The sequence below is a fragment of the Aptenodytes patagonicus genome, chromosome 12 (genome assembly GCF_965638725.1).
Source record: "Aptenodytes patagonicus chromosome 12, bAptPat1.pri.cur, whole genome shotgun sequence".
Classification (NCBI taxonomy): Eukaryota; Metazoa; Chordata; class Aves; order Sphenisciformes; family Spheniscidae; genus Aptenodytes; species Aptenodytes patagonicus.
In genome coordinates this window covers 5,018,327-5,032,907 of record NC_134960.1, presented here as the reverse complement: position 1 = coordinate 5,032,907, position 14,581 = coordinate 5,018,327, and the positions used below count along the sequence as shown (strand labels likewise).

The 14,581-nt window shown below is 38.9% G+C and overlaps 1 protein-coding gene across 1 annotated transcript in view; it reads right to left on the bottom strand.

The window, feature by feature from the left end:
• SPOCK1 (SPARC (osteonectin), cwcv and kazal like domains proteoglycan 1) overlaps positions 1-14,581 on the bottom strand; it is a 338,727-nt gene that overhangs the window by 222,774 nt on the left and 101,372 nt on the right. The gene's annotated exons all lie outside the window — the stretch shown is intronic.

The following is a 14,581-nucleotide window of genomic DNA, read 5'->3' as shown; positions in this document are numbered from 1 at the left end:
CCGTAAACTTTATACTTAAAGTACAATAACATCCCGGAGCACTCGCAGTGAATACTTTTGTCACTGTTCCCACTATTAAATTTTTAAAATCTTCTTAAATCTGATGTAAAGATATTATTCTGCTGTGAGTCTTGTGGTTCTGTTTTACAGAATTCTGACTGGACTTTAAAATGGAGAAGGTGGGAACTGTCAGAGTGCCTGGCCGAAGGATTATACTGTTGCAAACGAGTCTCTCTGCAGAAAGAGCGGCAAACTCTTCTGTGTGTCGGATCAATTTGTATTCTATGTACTTAGCGAATATTTACTGGAAGGCAAAGTTTCCCCCACTTCAGAGTGCCATCCACCCTAGTCCTGAAGAACTGGGATTCAAGCCCAACTGTTATATTTAGTTTCAGCATATTCTGTATCTCTCTCTTGTGTCCTCTTTGAGAGGAAGTGATAACAACAGAATAATGTATTTGAAATGAGGAAGTGTGGAAGATTTCTATAACGCTGTGATATTTTTCTGCATATTAATCTTTATTTCCTTTTTAATACATCCGGTATTCTATATTCATTTCTTGAGGGCTGCCACTGAAGAGATGTCTTTATCAAGCTGTCCAGAATGACACCTAGATTTCTTTTTCCTGCCAGGAGGGTAACTGAAAACCCATCAGTGTGAATAAGACACCTAAATTATTTCTTCGATACGGCTTTGCTTACCATTTATCTCCAGTACACCGAATTTCACATGCTTTCATGCTACCCAATCGCCCTAACTTGGAACATTTTGGAGACTTGAAAGCCAGCATGTCTTACTTTCTGGGTTCAGAACAGACCACGGGGCTGTTACAGGAGGAGTGGGGACTCTCCATGCCCCCACTGGACACCAGGAGATGCACCTTACGGTAGTGCTTTCCTTTCTGAACGCTACGGCCAGCATGAGAAGCAGAAAATACTAACGCTTACAGCGTGGAGACCTGTGGACCGCTACCCTGTTCTCTGCCTGCTCTGGGGGCAGGCAAGGACGGGCGAATGCTCGCTGTAATGAAGGGGGCTGGATGTAATTCTGCATGACTATCAGGAGGAAATGTATTTTCTTTCTCCAAGTATATTCATGCTCGGTGTCTATACTGCCTTCATGGACAGTGACGATGTTCCACAATAACAGCAAGGATTATTATTCATAATTTATTTCAGATACATCAAAAGTATCTGTACTTTTTCTTCAGAAGTACGGGGTTTGGCACCAGAAATAGAACCACAGACTTGCCTTTGAATTCCACAGCTTTGTTAATACAACCCCCCCCTCATTGTTATACAGTGCTTTGTAATCGACTATGATGTACTGCTAAATTCATCAAGCATTAATCACTTTTCAGAATGTGTTGGGTTTTAAGCTTTTTGAGCAGAATAATTCTTTTCCAGCAACAAAATATTCTTTTTTTGCCTGCTTACATTTTTTCCTAGGTGTTGCTTTGCTGCTGGGTTTTCAGCATCAGAAACTGTTAAATAATTCAAATCCCAAGGAAGATTTCTTATGCTGTTGGCATACGGAACCAGTTTTGAAATAAAGATTGGAAAAGGGGTTTATCTCAATTTCAGTGTCAAAGGAATATTTTACAGAAAATGCACCTTCCTCACAAAAAAACCTACAAAACACTCATCTCTTCTGTAAACATATTCCTTCTCTTTTTCTCCTTTATGCAGATCTGTTTAGTATTCCTTTTTGAAAATGGAAACTAAATTTATTTTAGAGTATGCCTGAAACTACAGTATGATAACACTGGAAAATACATAAGGAAAAATACGGAAAAAACCACCTAAAAAGTAGAATAGAGAAAACCTTTGAGATTTTCAATATATAAAACTCATTATTATTTATAGGAGTAAATAATGACTATACACACATTAGAGCAATGCGGTCAATAGCAGTTCAAAGTAACTTATGCCAATTGAACAACAGAAAATACAGCACTAGAGTTTCACTTCAGCATTGATACCAGCAAGAACTGTAACTGAATGGTTGCGGCACTGTAAAGGTGAAATTCACCCTGTAGATATGGCTGAGCAGAAAAATCTATGTCTCATTTAAATACCACCTAAAGCTCTGACTTGCAAAATGGACAGGGCTTTGTGCTAGTACTCTGCAAGGTACTGAAATTTATACATTAATCTGAAATGACTTTTGTTAGGAGGAGGAACTCTTAACATCTCCAAATGGATACCATCATTTCACTGTAACTTCCTCCAACAGAAAAACAGCATGCTGATACAGCAATATACAGTGCCTAAACATGACACTGATTTCCAGGTGTATATCCATCAAAATATATATATATATATATATATAAAAATACAGTCAGCTCGATTAAGGAGATTTAACATTCCCATTCAATAAAACACCTTCCTGACAAAAATTACCGCACAGAAATTTATGCGTTTCTGAACTTCCTACTAGGACAGGTACCAATGTGCTTAAACCACCTTATGCCTGCTATAACGAATCTATTATGTCATTTTGATATTAACATGTTAATAAATCAATATTAACACATTAATAATTAGCATGTATCAATATATCTTATTTATGACAATATTAACAGTTGATCATAAGAGTTTAAGGTATAATATGCATTGTGATATGTTGTAAATACTTTTATTCACTCTATGGATATTTACAAGTTAAAAGTGAAAAACCTACCTCAACTTCCTGAATACGTAAGCATTACAAATGAGAAAAGAAAAAAGAATGAAATAAACCAATATAAAAATATGTTAACATTCATCAATTTTCTCCTCAGTGGCCTTTTAAATGTGAAATCACTTATTTCAGATGACCTTCACCTCCAAATGAAATAATTTTCTCTCTTTCTTTTCTGACCTTTCCACCTTTGCTGTCATGGCTCAGTTTTCACCTGCTGCGCTATTAGCCCAATGCCATTCTATTAGCACATTTCTCTCTCGTAGAGCACCAAAAAAAGGCACTTCCATTTCCTTTTGGCTGACAAAAATACCAGAAAGTGTTTTTCCACATACTCATCTGTTACATACCTGATATAAGAGAAAATGAATTTTTTTTTTTTCCTAGCTGACTTTAAAGACTATTTATTTGACGAACTTTGAAGGGAAGGCAAAACCAGGCATGGATCCACTTGAATACAACAGATGACAGCAACCGAGAAATATTTTTGATTAACAAGTATTTAAAAATACCTTTCTCCTTGCACAGAATTCACACTTTGAAGGTTTTGCCTATGGTTCAGTGGCTGCACAGGACTAAGTCAATTTTTTAATTAACTGAAGGGACTCTGCACACCTAAAATCATGCATGAAAAGAGAAGAATTGATACTGCAAACCAAGACTGGATCTGACTCCCTTAGCTCAACCCAGTGTTATATAAATGTGATGTATTGGCTTGGCCTCTGTACCCAGCCAGGAATAAACGTGAACCCCAAACTCTAGATTTTGCCTGTCCCTCTCGCAGAGCACAAACACACTGAAGGGAACGGTACGGAGCTTTAATGCAAGTCCTGTGACTCCAGGTCCCTGACGGACGCAGAGTCTCACATCACAGGTAAATACTCAGCTTCCACTTCCAGGAAAAGAAATCTGACTCCTGTCAAACTAGCCCCAACCCAATTCTCATCCATGGCAGGATGAGGCCTTTGGCAAGATTCCTTTCCGCCCCCTTATAAAGTCTCCTGCCCGCCTAGGATAGACATCCACCTGGGATAGCAAGGCAGATAACCTGAGACGGTCCCTCACATCAGAGAACAGCTCACTTTTGACATCCCCTGACTAATTCAACTGCAAGACTTGGGACAGGAGCTGTCTTTTCCATTCTGTATCTGTTCATCAGTTAGCATCATGGAATCCTACTTCAAGATTTTACCCTCAGGAAATTTAACTGAGAAATAAGTTATGATCATAACAAATGAAAAGATTTTAGAAAAGCAAATATAAATTGCTAGACTTGGGCCTCAGTTCTTTATTGCATTTTTATTATTTTGATTTGAGCAATCAAGAGATGAGATGAAACACGTTTTGAAGTGGTACAAATCCATTTTGCCGTATCATGCATAATAAATTATTATTTCTTAACAAAAGCAAAATAGTCTTTTATCATTCAACACATAGGTGTCAAATTCAACCAACTTAGATTGATATGCTGTCAACAAAGTCAATCAAGAGAATAATCATGTGGTAAACTAAGAATGCAAAGTGCATATTAAAAAGTGCTAGTTTAAAAGCTCACAAAAGTTTTCGTACTTTCTTACAGGCAGAACTATCAACAATCTCATTCATCAGAACCCATAGATTCATCAGAATTCATAGACTGGGTTCTGATTTGCAAAAATCAAACCTTGAACTAGACGTGGGTCTGACACAATTTCCTGTTAGTAGTATCAGAAAAGTTAGCAAATAGAAACTGACCCTAAGAGCAGTACATTAATATGTGACTGCCCTTCTCTCCCATTACCCTCCATGTCACTACAATAACAATACAGTTAAAAAACTGAAATTAATGGTAAAACCAAACAGATTTATCCTCTTTTCCCCCACCAACTAAGAAAGTAAACAAGAGCTTCTTGTTCTCCTGAAGTTTAAATATTTCAGTTATTCTCACCAAACCTGCTCTATTGTCACTTTTTGGTTTAGTTATTACCTAAGACTTGATATTTTGGAAGAGTTAACGAAGCATGGTTAATTTAACACACAGACACTCTCTACACTTACTTTATTTACTTGTCAAAAAGAAGCTCTTGCAAGATGCTCTTGTTTATAAATAGAGCCAAACATTAGCTAAATGGGTGCACAAATATTTATATTTTGTTGCATTAATCGAACTTATAAGTTATTTGTATGAATCAAGCAGAAATGAGACACTGACTGAAAAAACTCCACAGAAAATCCCCCTGTCCTGGTTTCGGCTGGGATAGAGTTAATTTTCATCCTAGTAGCTGGTACAGTGCTGTGGTTTGGATTTAGCATGAGAATAATGTGATAACACACCGATGGTTTAGTTGTTGCTGAGCAGGGTTTATACTAAGTCAAGGACTTCTCAGCTTCCCATACTCTGCCAGCGAGGGGGTGCACAAGAGCTGGGAGAGGGCACAGCCAGGACAGCTGACCCAAGCTGGCCAAAGGGACATTCCATACCATGGGACGTCATGCTCAGTACATAAACTGGGGGGAGTTGGCCAGGGGGCGGTGATCGCTGCTCGGGGACTGGCCGGGTGTGGGTTGGCGGGTGGTGAGCGGTTGCATCACTTGTTTTTCCTGGGTTTTTTCTCTCTCTCTGTTGCTGTTTTCCTTTTCATTACTACTATTATTATTATCCTTCAATTATTAAACTGTTCTTATCTCAACCCACAAGTTTTCTTACTTTTGCTCTTCTGATTCTCTCCCCCATCCCACCGGGGCGGGGGGGAGGGTGAGCGAGCGGCTGTGTCATGCTTGTTTGCCAACTGGGGTTAAACCACGACACCCCCTTGTTTTGCACCTTTCAGAACAAACTTAGCTCAGTTTCCTCCCCAAGGCCTGAGAAGATCAGACTGAACTGGATGAGCTCACAGGGTACACAGCCATCACGAAACCCTCATCACAGAGCCTTCCTGAGGAAACTCATATACAAAGGACGTAACCCCAAGGACTGTCAGACAACCTTTTGGAGGTAAACCTCATTCCCAGCTCCTCCCAGCCAACAAGAGCTTAAACTTCTAAGTAACTCCAGGAGGGACGTTTATTAACACTGGTTTGCAGCCTGCTTAGTATTATCCTCTTCTATCCTCAATCTATGATTAAACCTTTTACCCTCATAAAGATCAGCTGGGAAAAGTGGTAATTACCAGCTCATTGCTTTTTTAAAATTAGCTCCAGAAAGATGCAGCTGCATTTTCTGCCTCTCTACCTTGCAGTACAGAAGATCATTCCAACACTGAGCAGTGTGAAAGCACCAGCTGCTGCTTGCTAAAGTCAATCTAGCTTGTATCATAAATACCTCCCCAAGGCCTATTGCCTGTTTTAAGCAAATAGTTTGTGTCAGCAAATTACACATTTATTTATTTAAGAGGACGAGAAAATATTTTGTCCACCAAATACTTCAGTGAATAAAGTTTTCCCAATGGTAGCTAGTGCCCAGAGCCTGCATTAGTGTCAAGAGCGGACTCCAAACTCCTAAGCACATTAAGACGTTTCTAACCACCACTGAGCTCTCTCTCTCTCTCCTGGGGATCAGAGAATATGCATCCAAACACGATGCTTTTGCTTAGAGAATTAGTAGTGCTTGTGCTGTGGATATTTCATTTTAAATTTGGTAGGGGAAACCTTTGACAAGTTTAGTGATAAATTTCCCAGAAAGGCCAGGAGTGTTGAGGTTTACTTAAAGAGCAAGCAACATTAAGTGGTGAAACTGAAAGACACCACTCCGGACTGAAGTAGTACCACATGCAATGAAAGGTCTGAGGGTGTCAGGACCCGTCTAGAATACTGTAGCTAAGTCATTAATAAAAACGTAATGAAATGCGTTAGCCTAGAATGAAAGCAAGGCTGGTATAAAGGGTTCACAATGGACTCGCATATAATGCTAAATACATTAATACCTGTTTATTAATAGCAGTATAAAATACATAAATACATATCCAAATAAGTCCTCAGATATGTATGGCATAGAAAAGATCCTTGACCATGTACTACAATCTCGATGTCCCATAAGACTCAAGTTCTCAGCACATGTACTTTTTTTTCAGCTACCGCTAATGCGCAAAAGAATTTCTACTGCTTCATGTGGCTCGTTCTCTTCTTATTTTCATAAATTAAAAGGTTTTTTGGTTGGTTGTGGGGTTTTTTTTGCGTTGAATTAGGAGATAGGATTTGCCACTCCTGTTTTACTGGAGTTTGCAAAGGCAATACTAAGAAAGTGGTAGGGAAAACTTTCAGCATAGGCTTTCCTTACACACAGTCACAATGATTCCTTGGGGTAGCAAAAATTTCAGAAATGAAATAACAAAAAGTTGAAATATAATTGAAAAATAAGTTACCACTGATTCCATGTCAGCCAGAATAAGAATTCTCATTCTTTAGAACTCAGTCATATGGCCTTTTACACAGAAATCTTCCAGCTGCTCTATTGTTTTTTTGTGGGTGGTTTTTTTTGATAAAAAGACAAATATAGTAAGAATTAAAAATATTTCTTAAAAAACCCCAAACCACTCTTTGTTTATCCATAAGAATGAAGCCAGAGGGTATGTCTACAATGACAAGGGCAAACAGATGCTCATTTACTCTGCTTGTGCTTCAAGCAGGATGAATGAGGGCCAGCTGTGAGCCAGAAGCTATATAGCTGCTTTAGCACAGCACTGTGCCAGCACACACAGCTGATATATTTGGGTGGCTGGAACAATCACACAACTGTCTACGCTAGCTTGTGCTGAAATACCAAAAACTGGAAAAAAAAGCCTTGGTTTGATTAGTCTTTGCTGGCCCTTCTGTAGACTAACTTTAGAAATTATCACTTCTGCCTGAACTCTTCCTCTCATTAGCATGTGCCTCTTATCCCTGCCTAGAGTTAAATAATTCTTTCTAACTTTACTTTCATCAAGTTTTTCACACTTTAGTATGTCCCACCAGCCACACCAGATTATGCTGCAAGCTGTGAAGCTCTCACAAACCCAAAAACGTAAAACTCAGGAGTCTCCCAAGGTATGGGCTCACTGATCCTTGTAGCATTGGATGTACCGTACGGTCACAGATGTTACAACTCCAAGACCTGATTGAAAAACAGAACCTTACTTGGTTGCTTATGTTGTAAATTAACAACACTTACCCACTAGCTACAGTGCCTCCGCCACACAGAACTGTCTTAGAGGCACTGCAGAATCACGTTCAACGCATTTTTTTCTCCAGCCACGAGTTCCCCTTCCATGATCTTTGCACAGGGCCTCTGCTGAGGCTATCAGAGAGGCAGCAAGGGGAGGGAGGAATTAGGATGGAGGGAAGACAGGCAGTGGAATACTTCTAGCAAGGCCTGAGGATGAGAAGTGTAGTGATGATTTACCATCTCAGCTGAAACAATTTCCTCAGGCAATCAGATCCTGGGGCAATCTGCGAGGAAACTCAAATTGTTACCGACCCCGAAATAAATGTGTGAAGTCCTCCTCTCTCCAGCATTTGGTCCCAGGCACTTGAGAGTTTCTGATTTCTCTGGTTACTCCCTGATTACACTCCGATGCCTACAGCATGTTTACGCAAATCTCTACTTAACCAGAACTCCCCATCCATCTCCCACAACAAACATGGTTGATTCAGCTTCTGAACTTCAGTCAGGGTTCCCAGTACCAGACAGTAAATTAAATTTAAAATCACTTATTCAGAAACAGGACTGTGTGGGAGGGAAGGTGTAGGTGGCAAACAGGAGACAAGTAAAAGAGGATGGCACCAGAATTCTGGGACAAAGAGGACTGAAGCTCCACCAGGTGCAAATGCAGCAAGAGGTCCAGATTGCAGCAGTTGTTTGTGGGCTCATTACCAAGGAGTTCCCGCCCAAGCAGCCAAGCCCAAGCAGGGTGGTACAGGGTAGCAAAGCTGAGTGCCCTCATGGGAAGCCAGAGAACAAACACATTTCAGTAAAATAAGCTTGAGAGGTCCCTCTGATGAAACGGTATTTGGCACTTGTACTATCTGCTGTGGAATTTATATAACCCAGTTAGAAAACAAAAGTCAGCCATGGAACATACTCAAGCCAATGGTGTTACACTGTTTTCAGAGGACTGGGAAAATACAGTCAAGACCAATGGTTTTTTTGACTTCTTAGCTAGAAAATACACACACCCTCTTCCCTACGAGCTTTGCGCTAGTTCTCAGTTTGACCCGTGAAGAACTACTTAAATTGTGCGGCAGCTTCAGCACAGAGCACAGACAGAAGCAGCCCTGGGAACTGTTAACTCCCACTTTCACAAGCTGAGTAGCACCTAGTCGAACTGGAAGCAAGAAGCAGAGCCAGAGATTACAGAAATATATTCCCCCTCCTTCCAGGTGGAATTCCTTAAAGCAGCATTATTGCTGATCTCTGAACTAACACTATGCATGAATTAGCAACTGGGTAGATAGGCTAACTCACTGAATCTAGTGATCCTTATAAGGTTCCGACTAATGCACAAAAATAACATGAGTGCCCACTGTGTGAATTGAAGATTCACAAGTTGAGAACCTGGCCCAGCGTTGTTTTCTCACATGATCATTTGCTTGTTTTCCACTTATCAAAACCACTGTGCCTTTATCTAGGCTTATTATTGTGAATATTGGTGAAGAATGGCCCCCTGCAGGTTCTTTCTATATAGAGAATAGTATTGTTAATAAATCACATTCTCAATAGGTGTAATATTTAAAACATACCTTGAAAGGAGAGCTACTAAACTCTTTGCACATCTTAATTTTCATGCAAAGACTCAAATTACATACTTAGAAAGCAATTGTTTTTAGGCAGCTTGAAAGCCAAACACATTAAGCTTGAAGGTTATAAAGCCATTGGCAATGTTACTTCACTTTCAATACCCTCGTTGCTTTGAGAGTACATTTGCAGTAGCTGTTCGTGACAGATTCACTGGCCCTTTTTAGCTGAACGTTTGGGGTTTGTATCTGGAGAGCAACGTCTACATAAAAGAATCCTAATGCTACCACTGCTTTCACGTATGAGAACTGCTTTACACTGAATAACAATTTGCATAATGATTAAATTCAGAGTTATTTCTTGTTTTATTTTACAAGAAGTCTTCAGAAATCTGTTTTGAGTTGTGATTTTTTTTTAAAAAATTACCATTATGGGAACAATCTCATTATGAGATAAAGCAATAATTCTCCTAATATCAAAGTTATGAATAAAATCATACTGATATTCCACTTATATATACAAATCCCAGTAGTTAAAACGTACAAGGGAACAAACAGCAGTTGAATAAAATCAACTTATCTAACTTTGATATTTAGTGACAGAATTTTCTGAGCTCTATAGAGACAGTTAAACTAGTCACTATGTCCTAAGTCTTTAAAATTACTTCTTTAAATGCATAACTAATGACTGGAAAGAGACTGTATGAATTATGTCGAATTATGAGCAATGAAACGTCCCTGGGAGCACACATGCATTTGTTTGTATTTCATTTGCAGCTTCAAGGAAAATCTCGCTCCAAGTATTGTTGAGAAAAACGTATGTGAAAGGTGGAATCAAACTAGCCATGCTTGTGTTGAAAAGGACAACTTTGCAGCCCTTTAGCCGGTCTTAGCCAGTAGCTGAAATTTCTTAGAACCGCATCAGGAAAAAGCAGTCATGGTCAACTAGCCTATGAAATAACCAGTTGCTGACTCTGTGAGACAGTTGTACACATTTTCAGATCAGAAACCCTGTGAGCCATTACAAATGTGTGGTTTACACTCCAGTTTACAATATCATTTTGTTAATTGTCTCTGGCATTTTATCCGTTCTAAAAAAAAAGAACGCAACATCAAAAATCATTACGCAAAACCGACAGCAAGCTTAATGGAAACAAAACAGCTAAATACTTGCAGCAGTTGCTGCAACCAGAAATCCTGTCCTCCCTCAAGAAAGCGTTCCTCACTTTGTTTATCACCAACAACTTGAACGTATAGTAGGTTATTTCAAAGACCTTGATCAGTTTATAGAAGTTATCATGCGATGAGGTTGTCCATAATAGGTGGGGCTGGTTGATTCAAGTAAAGTCCCTCGTGACTCTGTTTTGTTACTGACAGACTTGTGTTATCTCTACCCATTTCCTGAAAAATCATAGGAGGTGCATGAACGTAACATTTTACTGATGGTACCTCTTTAATCTATTAAATTGATGAAATAAGACAGATTATTCTGAATATTATGAAACTAATTTCTTGTGTTAGCTGTAAAGTAACAATAAGTTACCTCTCATAAACGATCGCTACTTGCCATCTGGTTGAAGTAATAGTATTTTGGAGAGAAACAGTTTTTGTTGGAATGGTATTTCAAAAGATTTAGCTGAAACAATCAATTAAAAAAAGAACAAAAAGTAAGATAAAAAGGCCAAAGAAACAAAATATTGTGGTTCAGGCAAAGGATAGCTAAACTGCAGTAATGGCTCCAGTGGGATTTAAATACCAAGGCTGTTAGCGTCCACAGTACAAAGATTTCCATATCATAGAATCATAGAATCATTAAGGTTGGAAAAGACCTCTAAGATCATCGCGTCCAACTGTCAACCCAACACCCCCATGCCCAATAAACCATGTCCCTACGCGCCTCATCTACACGTCTTTTAAATATTTCCAGGGATGGGGACTCAACCACTTCCCTGGGCAGCCTGTTCCAATGTTTCACCACTCTTTCAGTAAAGACATTTTTCCTCACGTCCAATCTAAACCTCCCCTGGCGCAACTTGAGGCCGTTTCCTCTCGTCCTATCGCTTGTTACTTGGGAGAAGAGACCGACCCCCACCTCGCTACAACCTCCTTTCAGGGAGTTGTAGAGAGCGATGAGGTCTCCCCTCAGCCTCCTTTTCTCCAGGCTAAACATGCATTATATAACATGCTAAATATGCATTGATCCTGTTTTATTTTAGCAGAAGACAGCACCTGAGTGCCCAATTTGTGCATAATTTGTTCTCTTGAAGTCCACGGAACACTGTCCAAAGGCAACTTCAGATCCATGGTGAACATTTTAAGCCACAAAAGTCTATAGAGTTCCACTTGCATTTGCAGTGAAAAAGATGATCTAATAGCTTAATTTGCACACCTGTGTTTGGTAGCAAGAGTCCAAACCAAAGGCAACACCATTATTACTGGATAAGGATTTTACTCCATTTGACCACTGCAACCATCTTAGTATCTTCCCCTCAAGGAAGGAGATGGTGACCCCTCATACCCCATACACTAGGCCCAGAACTACTCACCCCAAAACCACTGTCGCAGATACTACATCATTATATCAGTTACAAGTCGATATACTAACAAACACCATTATGCCAGCTATACTCAGACCGTATTTCCGTTTTGCTTCAGAATCACGACAAACGAGTGAGTAGCAAGATTCAAACATGATACACTGGTGTTACATGATTTCAGAAACTTTGAACTCTTGATTCATCATTTGAGATTCTTAATTGTGTATATAGGGAAATTCACACATTACACACTCCAGAAACAATATTCAGTGTGAACACTGTCAATTACTGACGCATGTTCAGAGCTGCTCAGAAAAGGATAAATTAAAAATATGAAACATACAGTATTAAGCTTCCATAGCTGTGATTATAACGATAAAGCAACATTCAAGCTAAGTTCTTCTGACCAAACTGAGAAAACTAAGTGACCTTTCATTTTTTACAGTAGCGTGCTTCTTGGATCAAGGACAGACATCTGAAAGAGTCTCCTGCAGGGAGATATAAAGCACTCTTGAACTTGCCGGAACATGCGCCTCTGTGCGTCCGTGATAAAAGGTCAGTATGTAGTGTGGCACGGCATGGAATGAACAATGACATAAGAAAGTAAGATGTAGCAAAACTTTATTTTACAATCTCAGGAGCCTTCTAACCAAGCAGCCATGGCTCAAGAGAATATATAGCTTCCAGATCTCAAACAGGCATTTTTGAACTGTTCTGCTGTAAACAGAAGTATGTTCCTGATCTCTAGACATTACAGTTGCTCACTGTTAAAGGGATTAAATCACAAAATGGGTCAAAAGCAAACCAAAACAGCACTGTAATAAAGAGCAGAACCTGAAAAAAAAGCACTTGGAGACATCTGAAGAGAACTGAAGGTCATAAGGCTTCTTAAGGCACAAGGGAACGTTTGAATTTTGATCAGCTGTGATTTTACGCCTGAGGTCTAGTACAACTAGTTATTTAATTCTAACAACTGAGAAAATAGTTCAAACATGCAGTGTAACTAATCTCCAAACCTTAGAGATGTAAAATCAGAATAAATATCTCTCTTAGAGAGCAGCTGCATCTGCAGAATATAAAATTAAGTAAATGTGCTGAGGATCTCCAGAAACATGCTCTAATTGAACCCTCCCTCCAACACTGGCACACATACACATATTTATTATGAATTTCACACATCTGTTAAGATTTCATTCAGTAAACCACAACATTAATCTCCTATTCTTAAAACATACTTCTGTTTTCTGTTCAACAGAACAGAATATAGACATTTTAAACTAACCCTTTTCCTGGTTCCATGGACTGTACTACAAAAAGGTTTGAGACAGATGTTTTACAAATAATCTACCCAGTTGTAGAAAAAAAAAAAATAAACCCCTTTTTTCTTTCTGTCTTTAGTGACCTAATTAATGAACATATGCCTTAAGCGTTCTTAATAAACAATTTTTCATGCTGCTAAGCCAAAGCCTCGACTTTATTCATGAGTGTCACAAGCAGTGGAAAACTCTGAGAATCTCCAGCAAAATAAGTTGTTTTACTTGCAAAATACTAATGTAGATTTCTTTAGTAAATATCAGCCTTCGCCCAAGCCAAGAGTTGAGATTGAGAGTCACACTTGTATTTGTTTCAACATAAGCAAGAATGGGCTTAGGGAGGAGTTCATCCTAACAGATTTTAGCAAAAGGAAATGAGACTGAAACCTACCCTCTAAGAAAAATGTCCTGAAACGGTTCAATCTCACCTTTATTAAATATTTGTTGTTGGAGACAGACACAGATTTAGCATTGTCTTCACTTCGCCCAAGCATCATCTTTTCCTGGATTTTTAGCTCCCTTCTGCTTCCATTGAAGGCAAAATTCCCTCCTGTTGTGTCCTAGGAAGGTGATTTCGTCAACTGTGGAACTGGTTAGGAAAGCAAGTGGTGGCTTTTTCTCTTGGTTGTATAAACCAGAATGAGAGTGGGGTTTGGATGGTGTTGAGGAACTTAGAGAAGACATTCTGAAACATCCCCAAAAGCAAGAGCATCTTAAAAATACATCCACTAAAATATCCACAAGGTTTAAAATACTAAATTCTCTAGCAATATAGTGTCATTACAACACTGCATGGAATTAAGATACAGGTTTTAGTAAGGCAGATAAAATAGTTTTTACATTAAAACAATAATGTCTATTTGTAGGTCCTCTAAAACAGCTTTCGTACATAAACATTACAAAATCCACAAGACAAACTTCATCTCCACAACCACTATGAAATCGCTAATTCATATATGTTTGAGATTTCTGACCAGCTCTTACTTACTTTTTAGGCGATCCAATGGAGTTTGAACAGCTAACTAAAACACAGGATTTCCTGCACTGAAGCTACTTCTTAGTAGTTGTACATTCTTAGCAGTTGTACATTAAGGTCATTCCCGTTGTTCACCTCATTATCTAAGGAACAACTTGAAGATGTTGTTCTCATTTGTTATAAACTAACCATGAAACGTGAATTGTAATCATGTGTTAACAGGGAAACACAAAACAGAAACTTTTACAATTACTAAGAAACAAACAACTGGGGACTTGCCTGGTTCTAACTGAATTAAGGAAAGTCAGGAACGCGAATGTTCAGCTGCAGTAACCTTCATTTAGACTATTACCTTGCTTGGCATTATCATTTCTGAAATTGTATT